Source organism: Falco peregrinus, chromosome 1, assembly GCF_023634155.1.
Source record: "Falco peregrinus isolate bFalPer1 chromosome 1, bFalPer1.pri, whole genome shotgun sequence".
NCBI lineage: Eukaryota > Metazoa > Chordata > Aves > Falconiformes > Falconidae > Falco > Falco peregrinus.
In genome coordinates this window covers 99,093,729-99,106,935 of record NC_073721.1, presented here as the reverse complement: position 1 = coordinate 99,106,935, position 13,207 = coordinate 99,093,729, and the positions used below count along the sequence as shown (strand labels likewise).

The 13,207-nt window shown below is 43.3% G+C and overlaps 1 long non-coding RNA gene across 2 annotated transcripts; it reads left to right on the top strand.

The window, feature by feature from the left end:
- The first annotated feature begins 2,962 nt into the window (after positions 1-2,962).
- On the top strand, positions 2,963-7,338 carry LOC129783689 (uncharacterized). Of its 2 annotated transcripts, none has more exons than XR_008745490.1 (3): positions 2,963-3,102; positions 3,382-3,505; positions 3,909-7,338. It is a non-coding gene; the product is annotated as an uncharacterized LOC129783689 (long non-coding RNA). The 2 variants fall into 2 exon arrangements; XR_008745489.1 differs by having other exon boundaries at positions 3,378-3,505.
- The last annotated feature ends 5,869 nt before the right edge of the window (positions 7,339-13,207 follow it).

The following is a 13,207-nucleotide window of genomic DNA, read 5'->3' as shown; positions in this document are numbered from 1 at the left end:
GGTTTAAAATATACAGAAGCAAACACCTTTTCACAGAACACATGGTTATAATATAGAATTCATTGCCAAAAATGGAAGTCAGGAATACAAATAGCCTCATAAAGGGCTAGATATTTATGGAGAATAGACTTACTAGTGGCTACTGACCATGAGGTAAACCCTAGCCCAGGAACTTCCTAAACCATAAATTGCGAGCTGAGAGGAGTCAACAGAGGAAGGACAAATCTGCGTTTCTTATTTCTCATCCTTTTCTGCTTAAGCATCTTATTTCTTACTCTGAAGCCTCATTTACTACCCATTGGAACAGCATGGCTGAGCTATGATGAATCTAGGAGGGACCCAGTGTACCTATTATGTTCCTCTGGATTATAATTTCCATATCTAAGTAAGAAAACTCAGGAGTGACACCTCTTTAGACTGGCTCAGGTGCCATTCCCTGCAGGTGGGTGAATGGCCAAAGACAGGAACAACTCTCCAAGTCTACTCTTGCATTCTTCCTTCACGTCACAGTAACCTTAAAGAATAAGTTTATGGAGGTTCTCTTATGTTTTTGGGAGTCTATCTGGAAAACTTGCAATTCAGCTCCACAAACAAAGTCAAAAAGGTTGGCTAAGCCCTGTTGTAAGTTTATGATTTAAGCCTGGCCTCATCTGACACTACAGCTATACACAAATTAGAGCCCATTCACACACCATGTAGAAACCTCCACTTCTTTTTTCCTACCAAAGTGTGCATTATTCCTTTCACCAGTAACCTATAATTCTGTAATAATTTAGTATCGTCCCCATTTGGCAAGTTAAGGGCAAATGCTTAAACTGCTCCACTTTAAATTTCTACCAAACACTGGTTACATTCAGAAGTGAGTCTGTAAAGTGATGGAAAAACTTTGGCTTTCACAACTACCATTGCAAAAATGCTACTGACATTTCTTGTAAATGGAACTGCAGTTAAATACACTTTAAAAATACAAAAATTAACAGAGCTGTAGAGGCTAGTGAAGCAGGAACTAACTCTATTTGGTTCCTCTATTAATTTTAGTCTATTTATACAACTTCCCTTTTATAGTTCTTTCTATAAGAGTGCTTGTTAAACCTCTAAATAATGACAGCTGCTAAAAACTGAATATCCCATGTGTGGAATCATTTGTGGTCTGGGGAAAAAAAAAAAAAAAAAAAAGACCAAATTCCTCTCTAATGATAGTGATTACAGGATCAATCCAAAACTCACTGAAGTCAAAAGCAAAGCTGCCACTGATTTAAGCTATGCAAGAATCAGCCCTGGTTTGTATGTCTGCTGTTGCTCCCAATTTATTCCAGTGCAAATGAGAAAAAGAGATTTAACCTAATATCAGCTTTTCTTAGTTAAATAAGCATGCATACTTATTTTCCACTACTAAATTGAAGCTCACCTGATCCTTATTATTTTTTATTTTTTGGAAAACACCAGGTCATTTTATAAAGTGCTGGTATTATAAACTGCAGAATATAGTTTATAAGAGCACTAACTCCTACAAGCCAACCATTAATACAACTAATGGGCTGTTTGTTGTATTAAACTGCTCTCATTTGTCTGGGTCCATTAACAAATGCAGCGGTCATTAACTGTTAACAGCAACTCAGTTATTAGATTTTATTACTTGTACAGGAAACACTGGAGAACAAACCGATTGTTTTGGTTTACTGGGGTTTATTTCTTTCCCAGCAGTTTTGCCCTATTATTTATAATTTAGCTCCTCACTTATTCCCAAACATGACTGACGCACTCAGAAATGGGTTGAAGCCATCCATGCAGACAGTTAGTCTACGTGCCAGCCCCTCCTGCCAGTCCCACCTAGCCCAGCAAACCTCTCCTTTGAACCAGAGAGGTCTGAGGCACCGGAGTGGCCTCTGCTTTTCTGATTTTTCTGTATCTTTGCGTTGGACAGCAGCTTCCCCCCACATCATGGGATTTAGGTAAAAGATACATTAATGTGCATCTAGAAGGCTATAAAATTTTCTGCTTCATTCATGGTTCTCTCTTCCCAATTCACTGAAATCCAACATTCAAGGTTAAAAAAATTTTTTACTTCCTCTTCCCTGGGACTGATGTATCAAGTAAGGATGATCTCTCTCTGTCGTGCACAAACATTTAGTCCAGATAATTGTACACATCTGTTCTGGCCCTGTGGTTTACGAATCAGCTTAAAGCCACAATCTTGCAAATGCTCATATGTGAGGAACATTACTCAGTATTGTCAAGATGTGAAAGACCTTCCACATTCTGAATGCCGAAGACCCTGATGCACACCTTACCTGCTCTGCTTTCTCCACCCTGATTCAGTTCAAAGCAACAGAAAAACAATACCAGTGTCAAAATGACATGAAGGAACAGCAACGGCTTGTCATGAAAGTGGCTTTCATCAAGCAGACTGAACAGCTTTCTTCAACCTGAAGTGCCAGGATACACAAATGAGGGAGGAGACACTCAGAAATGCGTTGTTAGTGCTCTTTGGAAACAGGATCTTCCAGACTCCCACCAATCAGTGTTAGACCTGACTGGTGTTGCAAGACAACTCTCAGTACTTAAGACGTGGAGATATGTGAAGTGACTGTGGTTCACCCTCTGTGGGGCCAGGTATATTTAATGAGATTGAAATAACTCCATTTCTGAGCTATTGGTCTTTTTCTAGTGCACTGCAGTTATTAATGGTATTTATAAGTTCTTCTCTCATCCTACAAAAGCACAAGGGTACACCTGGTATAAATGCTCCCACCTGTTCACTAAAGGCTTGGGTCAATCAGAAAGGTAGAGCCACAACCAGCACATTGGCACAGCACATCGGTGGCACACGCGGTGCTTAACTCTCTGAAGAAGAAAGACCACACTCCAAATAAAGTGATTCACAATGCATATCTGAATGTGTCGCACTGGAGATGCCCCACTAATCCTCTTCTCATTTGGCTTGTGAAACAGCGTCTTATCATGGTTTGATTACACACTAAGTGGTCAGAGGATGGTCATAGAGTGTAATTTTGGCCAAATTACATCAGTCCAGTGCGATCTGCAGATCCATTCAGATGCAATGGCAGCCAGTGGATCCAACTCAGCGTCAAGAGGAAAAGGGTAAGAGATGTTGTTAAGAACAGGCTGCTAGTTTGTACAGCCCGCACAGGTGATTAGAAAGTGCTTTTATTATCCCTGGGGCAGAGGTTAAAGTCTCTGTATTCCCATGCCTGTGTCTCACGTGGTATGTGCCTGGGGATGTGTAGTGTTGTGGTGCTGGGGACTCAAAGATACGAGTCAGCTTATCTGCTCCTGCCTATAAACAAGGCAGTACTGATACAACATCCCTCCTGTCAGCTTCTGATAACAACTTCCTTCCTGCCCTCTTTCCCAAGCTAGCACGTGCTAACATATTGTGCAACAAAACCAGCTGGACAAGAAATTATAAGTATTCAAGGAGCCCAAGGACGTGCACATTATGCCATTAAGCAGAGACTTGCTAGGAATGCCCCCAGATCATCAGGTATGTATGCATTCTCCTTACCTTACCATAACAGGGTAAAATAAAAAGAACATCTCTGCCTCTTTCAGCTCGTGGTACAGCTCAGAATGTAATAAATCCCAGGGTTTTCCATGAACAGCAGGACTTTTCAAACACGGAGGACACCCCTAGTCTTTGCTTTTTACATACAGAAAGTAGGTGCCAGAGCTGTGGTCTAGAGTCTCGTTGCAAAAAGGCTGAGCACCCCGTTCCCCACTCTTGCACAGGATACTGTGCCATGGTACCAATCTCCCTCTCCTGTTTCCTCTCCTCTCCCTCAAGCTCCTCTTGCAGAAATGGGTCTTTCTAATAAAGTCACTGTGCACTTTGTGCAGCATGTTATTCCTTCTTTTTGCTCCCACAAGATCATTTTTCTTTCACCAAGGATCTGGGTGTCAGCTCAGCAAACTAAGAGATCCTGCCACAGCAACTGAAAAGCACATTATAATTACGGTGCAGTTAACATGCCTGAGGGACAGGATGCCATCCAGCAGGACCTGGACAAGCTCAAGAAGTGGGCCCACCTGAATTTCATGAGGTTCAACAAGGTCAAGTGCAAGGTTCTGCACGTGGGTTGGGACAAACCCTGCTATCAATACAGGCTGGGGGGGTGAAGGGATTGAGAGCAGCCCTATGGGGAAGTACTTGGGGGTGCTAGTGGGTGAAAAGGTGGACATGAGCTGGCAATGTGCGCTCACAGCCCAGAAAGCCAGCCGTGTCCTGGGCTGCATCAAAAGAAGCATGGCCAGCAGGTAGAGGGAGATGATTCTCCTTCTCAACTCTGTGCTGATGAGACCCCAGCTGGAATACTGCATCCAGCTCCGGAGTCCTCAGCACAGGAAAGATACGGAGCTGTTGGAGCGGGTCCAGAAGAGGGCAGTGGCAATGATCAGAGGGCTGGAACACCTCTGCATGAGGACGGGCTGAGAGAGTCCAGGGAGACCTTATTGCAGCCTTTCAGTACTTAAAAGAGGTTTATAAGATGGGGACAGACTTTTTAGCAGGGCCTGTTGTGACAGGACAAGGGGTAATGGTTTTAAACTAGAAGAGGGTAGATTTAGACTAGATATAAGAAAGACATATTTTTACAATGAGGGTGGTGAAATACTGGAGCAGGTTGCCTGGAGGGATGGTAGATGCCCCATCCCTGGAAACATTCAACGTCAGGTTGGACAGGGCTCTGAGCAACCTGATCTAGTAGATGATGTCCCTGCTCATGGCAGGGGGGTTGGACTAGATGACCTTTAAAGGTCCTTTCCAACCCAAACCATTCTGTGATTCAATGATTTGCCAGTGCACCCAGCCACAGCACACTGACTAGCTGGTCGCCCCATTTGTGGGATACCTTTTTTTATACTCTCCATACTACTCTGGTCAGGAGCTGCTGCCTAAGTCAAGTTGACAAGCCCTAGATGGCATGTGGTAAGAGCTACACATTCATCTCATTTTAAAAGAAACTGAATTAGAAAATTATGTTAAGATCCAGAGGGGAGAGTGAGGCCAGGGTCCATCACTGCAACAGTATGTAGCTTTATTTCAGATCAAGGGACTTAGCCCCAGTGATCCCAATCAGAGAAGCAAGATTTTAGTGAGGATGAGCACTCAGCTTCCAAACCTGTGGTCCCCTTGTCTCTGCAGCACATACCTGATCTGGCCTAGATGCACATCTGTGAGGTAAAAGAAGCCAAGATATCCTGGAGGAAAGAGAGTTTCTGGAAGAGAGGTACCTGCCACAGCCAAATAAATCTTGCGTGCTTCTGGATCAACAGGACAGACTCCCAGCTGAGCCAGACCTTGTGCAGGTGTCAATACAATGTCTCTGGGAGACAAACTCTGCTGGCTGTGTAGAGCTGGGAGCTGCATTGCTGAGGAGATTCAGAGAAGTTTGGCAGGCAGCTCCAAGAGCTGCCATGCTGTGGTCCTGAGGAGACAAAAAACCAGCCCTGTCTGCTTGCATCGAGTGAGGAACAGCCTCTATCAGAAACCAGCATGAGCCATGCCCACCTGCCTGGTCTTCACAGGAGAGCCTGAAACTGAAATAGGTGAAACAGCAAATGATGGAGAGCTTGATAAACAAAACCACTGCAGTGGTTGCCAGAGATCTGTTTAAGAACTAGCACTCCCAATATTCCACATAAATGTTTATCCAGTATGAATATTATTCCTTAAAAAGTAGGATGTTGTTCTTTTCCTGAGTAGTTTAACTTTGCATTTTTTTAATGTCATCAAAAGTCTGAACTATGACCTGCGCTAAAACAATAGTAGATATTGTTTAGCAGTAAGTAGACTAAAGAGGAGAGAAAAAGAAATGTATTAACATTACGGGACTATTATGACTACATGTTGCAGACTCATTATATTAGCTAATAATACCTAACTGAGTTGACTGGCAAAGGATCAGCAATCCCTCAAAGTTCTTTCTTCGGTCAAGACTTAGCCTGATCTTTCAGTTTCCTGCCATGTCTTCCATTAAATTCCTTTTTCTCATTTAAAAATATAGTCCCATCTGCTGAGAACTGCACATTCTCTTCTTCATCACAAGTGCTGAACTCTATTCCACTGAAATGCAGGAGTTCACCAATAATCTCTATTTATCTGTACATTTTCTAGTAACCGGAAGAGCTATCATCTTTAATACCTATAGAGCAAATGGAAGTTGAAAAGCCAGCAGGGAAGGGTTAGAATGAATGGAGTTAAAAGTATGCTGTGGTGAGTATACGATAGAGAATATAATGGTGACAAAGAATGCTCAAAGGGAGAAGGGAACAATTACCTGGACTAGGTGACTAGAAGAAAAAGAAGCACATAGTAGAAATTGGGCATTACTAATCTTTAAATTCTACATAAGGATTATTGATTTTTATTCTTCAGCTGATTTCAAACAACACTCATCTTGGTTCAGAACCAAAGCCCGAAACATCCTCCAGCATACGATCACAGTGCTGCGGCAAGCTGCACTCTGGGATAAGCTGTGCATCAGATGCATCTCTATGTTTCTGCTTTAATCGTTACTGATGGGAAGAAGACATGCTGTGTATGCACTTCTATTGAAAGCTTTAAAATCTCAGTAAATCATAAGAACTCTGTGATACCAAGATGCCGTCCCAAGTACTCATTGAGACAAACTGTTAGATTCCTAATTAGTTAAAATGACACTTCTCTTGGTGCACACCTACGAGTAGAAGTTACCTGCATGTCCCCATCCCCACTCCATGGTGGTTACCACAGTGATACTCTCCCCTTCTTTTGAATCAGTGTAGGCTGAGCCACTAAATACCAGCGCAGACCCAAGTAGAGTCCTCTCTTACGTATCACACTGAGAAATTCCAAGATGTCTGTAAAGAAACAATGGTCAGGACCTCCCCATCCACCCCATTTCTGCCCGAAACTCTGCACACAGACAGCAAAGTGTACATATATGGATGCTCTTGCTGAGCTGCAACTCACTCTGAATAACAAGCAGGGGAAAAAAGGAATATCTCAGGATTGCTCTAAAACTTCAAGGCCCTGCTCCAAAATCTTAGAACTTACAAAACATTTAGAAACCAGAAGGCAGAACTACACTGCACGAGGGAAGGCACCCCCATATCCACCATGCTGCATCAGTCAGAAGTGTAAGGGCAGAGCTAGGAAAAGCAGGTTTTCTTCTCTTACCGAAGACCTCTAGATGGTGCCACCTCTTTTGCTTTCGAACCAAGCAGCAGCTAGTGAGGCTGGCAAGAGAAATACAACGCTGTGTAAGGGAAAGAAGCTTAGGCATTTGCAACCATGTACATAGGAGGATCATTTTGCATGTATGATGTGCTGTTGTTAGATACTCTAAGCTTTTTCATAAACCTCTGAGAAACCAGCTGTGTTGCCAATGCCTTTGTAATGCTTTAAAAAGTTGCCCTTTCCAGAAGAGTAATGTTTGGGAATTAAGAGTCAAACTGGACTGCAGACTGCTGAGATCTGAATGTAAACAACATGCCAGATCCCCAGCTGATCCCCAGATCAGCCAGACTTAATTTATCTCAGTGGTGTGGCACTGTTAGACAGAAGCCTAGGAGCTGAGCTCAGTGCTGGGTGAAGTCCCTGTGAAAAGGGAAAGACTGCAAAAACTGGGACACCAAAGAACTCCTTTGCCTCCCATGATGAGGGCCTTCATTTCTGGAAGGCCCACTCCTTCCACAGGCAGCAGTAGTGATTTTCCCAGCAGGGCCAGCCAGCCTGAAGAGAACTGACTGTGCGAGTGTCACGCTCAGCCTTCGTGATCCTGTAAGGCTGGAGAACAAGCCCTGAGGGTACCACCATGCCAACACTACACACAGAGGGAAATACTAACAATGTGTGTCCCTCTTTGCACTGCACTGTTCCCACCAGGGTTGAGAACTGGAAAGCCCAGAATTTTGGAAGGATTAAGGCAACACACATCTCCCTTTAAACATGACCCCTAAACCCACCTGCACCCTGTCAGGGTCCAGACTTAGCATTTCATTTCCCCCGATTTCTCACCAGCCCTAAAAAAGCCCCTGGGAAGGGAGGACACCCCTGGCCTCTGTCAGCAGCCACAGTGTTTCACGGCCACCAAGTGTTGGTTCCGCTAGAGGGTACCCGCACCCTGCAGCCGTGCCACGCAGGGAGCTCTGCCGAGCGCTGCTCCTAATGAAACCTGAAGGCCAGGCCCAGGGAAGTAAAAATCAAACTTTACAGAAAAGCATACTGTAATTTTATGACGCATTTTAATTTGATTCTTGTTTAGTTAGGGCAGCCCCCTGGGCAGGCTGGGACTGCACCGTGCAGCGTACGGCTGTGCTTTCAACTAACAGCTCCAGCCTCTTCCAAGGAGGTAAATGTTAAAGCCTCCTGTGCAATCAAAGCTGAAAATGACTCTGGGGAGTAAATGAATGGGGGGGGGAGGGGGGGGGGCAGGGAAACAAAAACCACAAAACAGGAGGCTGGCAGAAGTTCACATTTAAAATACATATTTCATCTTATTAAAGGGATAAGAGCAAAAATACTCAGATCTCTAATAGTGTTTGCATTATAGCAGTGCCTGAGGGGAGTCACATAAGCATAGGACCGCCCTGTGCTAGGAACTGGACTAGCACTTAGTAAGAAGCACACAGCTTGTCCCACAGAACTTGCAATCAAAACAGACAAGGCATAAGGAAAGAAGGAAAACAGACCCAAGAAGGAAAAAGTGATGGCCTCAGACCACCCTGCAGATGGGGCAGAGCCAGGAGTACAACCTAGGTCACCCCCAAATTCCCCTATCAGGGTCCTCCTCCTTGGCTCACACTATCTCAAATGCTCTGTGTTCACAGCATGCCCTTGTTTCACTGTGTTGGGGTTTTTTAATTCCGGCTAGGTTACAAACATGGATGCACAGCTCTTCTGAAAGCCAGGTTCCCTGCAGTCCAGTTTCAGCTAAACTAAAGCAGGTCACCAGGAAAACCTAGCATGAGTAAACATTAGCCTAAACCATGACCTGGCCAAAAGAACCAAATATTTGGAAATGCCACCTATTTTCACATTGGTAGGAATACACCCAGCACATCAAGCTCTGCCTGTTCCAACACCTGGAGATTGGTGGCTGCATCTGCACCTGCCATATTCTAAGGGAAGCTTAGAAGGACTTAGTGAGCAGTTTGGCTCACATAACTACCTATGCTAATGGTCAATTTTTAATCCAGATTAGGGATATCATCCCGGAATTCATGCAACTCCATCTCACTTCTGTGGAAGTGACAATGCTTGGCTACAGTGAGCAAACTCCCTGTCTCCATTTTGCTCCATATTGGTGCAAGACCTGGTTTGACTTTCTACTAAACTGGGATCTTTCAACAGCCTCAAACCTACAAAAATGGCAGCTGAAACAAAGCCCTCTGATGGGAAAGGTGCTGGTTTCCACCCAGCTCCCAGGGGGAAAGCCGGCTCAGCCCAGGACAGGATTTTGGTCAGTGTTAGTGATGTATCAGCCGACAAGGCACTCTCATGGGATGTGGCACACCAAGGTGTAAATCCTAGGTTTGCAAAAGGACTTAAACTTGGGTCTTCAGCATCTCTAGGGATTGCCTTAACCACAGGTCTGTTTGCTATTTTGGTACCAGCTCTCATACTCACACAATATTTATTTTTGTAGTAAAAGGAGAAAAGGATAAAACCCTGAGTTAATAGCAGAAAAAAGTTTTCTTCAGAGGGCTGAAAAATTATTTGCTTCCCTATACTAATTACTTAGCATCTAACTTACATGCATGAAACTGTCCCTGATATCTAAAGAGCAAGTTGGACAGAAGGGATTTTTATGAGCTGAGCATTACTGCACTTGATTTGAGAGCCAGGAAAACCTGTATGCAAGTACTTATATCTGTCCTTACTGCAGAAATTACTGAAATCCCACTGACATTGCTGGGGAATTTTCCTGTCTGAAATAGGGACATAAGGATCTGTCCTGCAACACTAAATGTGACTGTTGCAAAAACATGTCCAGCTATAGTTGGTGGTTCATTTTTCATTCAAACCTTTTTTTTGTTTGGTTTTTTTTTTGTTTTTTTTTTGAGGGGAGGTGAGCAAGGGGAAATAAACCATGACAGATTTCTCACATAAAATTATATTATATGGCTTTGACTAATATGAGCATTTCTGATGTATGTGTCTATACAGCTCTGCCTGTAAAAACACTTTAGGAGCCTTGTGCACAAGATGACAAGATGTGTTCTGATATAAGTGGATTATACACGAACAAGCAGTGCAATGAATGCACACTCACACGCTCCCCAAAACCCTGTGGGTTGGTAGATATCAAAACCAGAACCTGAAATTTCCATTTAGAAGCCTTATATACGTGCTTGGAGCTTTCTCCCTGCATTCGATCGACTGATTTACAAAATGAATAGCAGATGAATGGCTGTCATTTCCCTGCTGATTTTGACAGTGGCTGCACCCTTGTGGTAATCAATATTTTTTAATGGAAAACACCATGTATTTGAACTGGATTTCTTAGCTATATTTTGGCACTCTGTTTATGACAGAATTATTCGTTATTGAATCCTTAGTGGTCCATAGCATCAAATTCATTCTAATTACCAAGGCAGCCAAGTAATAAGTTTTCTCCATTTACAGATATTTGCAGGACTATAACCAGAAAGCAAGCCATGACTGACTAGTCCAGTAAACAGTGCACTTTGCTGACTAGTGTTTGGTTTATAACCTTTGGCACATCTTGATATGTACATAATAATAGTTCTTAACCCATAAATAATATTTTACAGAGGTCACACTATAGTTATTTAAGTTCAGGGGTTTATTTCCCAGAACACTAAGTAGCTGTGAATGAATTATGTTTAGTCTGATCTGCCACAGAAGGGTCATAAACTTATACGTTGTAGCAAACCATGGAATATTACTCCTGTATGTCAGGCGAACTGTAAATGTAAAAGAATAATGCTTGATAAGGGGAAAGTCTTTTTATTTTGTTAAAGTAATATACGTTTCTAGGGAAAGACTATAAAAATTCATGTTAACTTAAGTGACAATTTGGGCAATCTCTCCACATACAGCTTGTGAATTCTGCTTGCTACAGGGGACTCTCTCTGTGTGTCTGAGAGGCTACAAAATCCATTCTGAGCAGGCAATCTATTTCTTTCTTGGCTCCCTCCAGCTTACAGTGTCCCAGAATCCACAGGAGGTGATGAGAGAAACTTTTTTGCCTTTGCATAGGGCTAATAAAAAAAGGAGTCATTAAATGTTGCCGATAGCCTGTTCAACTGCAACAGCCATGGACAAAGAGAAGGCATTTACTATGAACACATAAGGGACAAGGAGGGAAGAGAACTAAGCTGCTGATCGTCAGGTAGGGACTTTGATCACTTTGGAGGCTACTCGGGGTCACCTGACAAGGGAGGGTATATCAGAAAGCAGTGGTGGGGAACTGAAAATGAAAAGACCAAAGGGACTGTATGTTCTGGGAAAGATGCTGTGTGCAGGAAACAGGAGATGGGGGCATGCTTTTATAACAGAAGGATTTTTGTTAATTTCAAGACCAGCTGAGATGAAGAAATCCAGCCAAAGAGGAGCAGAAAAGGCTCCCAAGTCCCCAAGATATAGGCAGTAAGACTGAGAAAAAAACACACCTGCATGAACTTTGCCTTGATTCCAACAAGCACACAAAACTGAGAAAAGCAGGGAAGTGCATCTGAGTCTGTATGTTTATTGGTGTTGATTATAGTAATAACTTCAAAGCAATAACTGAATTTAGAACCTGCTGCAAAACCTGAGTTCCTGTGTGCTTCCACCATCCCAAAGCAGTGCACTGCAAAGTTAGAGCCCCAGGAAAGGGCAGCTTTAGGTGAGGAGGAAGAAAAACACTGGACCTGAAGCTGTTCAGCTGCTGTACCTGTAACTCCTGTTTCAGGGAAGGGGTACCAGATCCTGTGCTGGGGTTACACCCAGGGCAGAGCCCCCACTGCCAGCTAACCTGACAGAAGGCAGCAGGGGAGCCACCTCACTGCATACGGACCCACAGTCACAGTCCCAGCAGCAGCTGGCACACTCGAGTCCATGTCACACTTCCCAGCGCCTGCCCTGTCACGCCCGTGCCCAGTACAGCACTGTGCTATCCCTACCTTTGTTTACCAGATGAACTGGAGAAAGCCAAGGGCTCTTAAAAATCTGAAAAGTTTCATGGGTGACCTTTAAGGGGTGCTGTACTGAGGTGGTGACAATTTCCCAAAACAGAAATAAAGTATGAACCAAGAGGATTAGTAATGAAGATCAGATCATTCTGGTTCTCCAAAATTTTCCAACTCCAACCAGCTACTTCTCTCCTACTGTCTGCAGGGGGCCTGCTGTGAAATTCTAGCTGGCCTGAAGACTTTTAAGAAAAGAGATAAATAAAACCAAAGCAAAAAGTCACCAGCTACATGTTTCAAGTTTGCACTCCTAGTGCTGGATGCCTAAATCCAGGATTAGCTGTCATGAGGGTGCTATGGCATGGTGAGACAGGACCTAGTTCACCACCCAGCTGAGCCCTCTGGTTTTTGCAAGTTGTGTTGATGTTCTGGCACTTCCTTCTATACAAAATCCTCCCTGCCTAAATGAATACTTGCATACCGGTGGGGGAGATTTTTAAAGTAACAATATGACAGTGAATTGTTGAGTTCCCACTGAAAGCCAGCAGGAGATGCATGCCTAATTTGCTCATTTGCCTTGAAAAACTCCAATGAATATTATTTTGAAGTTCATTAGCTATCAAAAGAAAATAAAAATTGGGTGATTTTTCTTGACTTTAAGAAATTTAAGAACAAATTATTTCCTCTGTGTGTAACCTTTGAGGGAACTTTGTGGAACTCATAAAAACAAGTCTTTAAAGAAAATAAAAGCGCTCTTAAATGTCCTGACTGTACTGCAAGTATTCCAATTCATAGATGCTTTCTTATGATGCTGAATTCAAATTAAATTGTAATTTCTGGGGGTGGGGGTCTAAAGCCAAGGGGTTCCGTGAACTGCGTAACATGTGAAACCTGGTTTCCTGTGGCTGTCTCATGCTTGGATCATCCCGTATCTAACACAGCATGAACTCCAGCAGAGGCTTCTCCTCTTCTTGGAGTCTTCAGTATGACTATTTCTCATGTACTTCCCATTTCTATTAATACAGAAGAGGCTGTGCTGCAGCCTTTCTCTCAGGGGGGCCATTCATTTGCA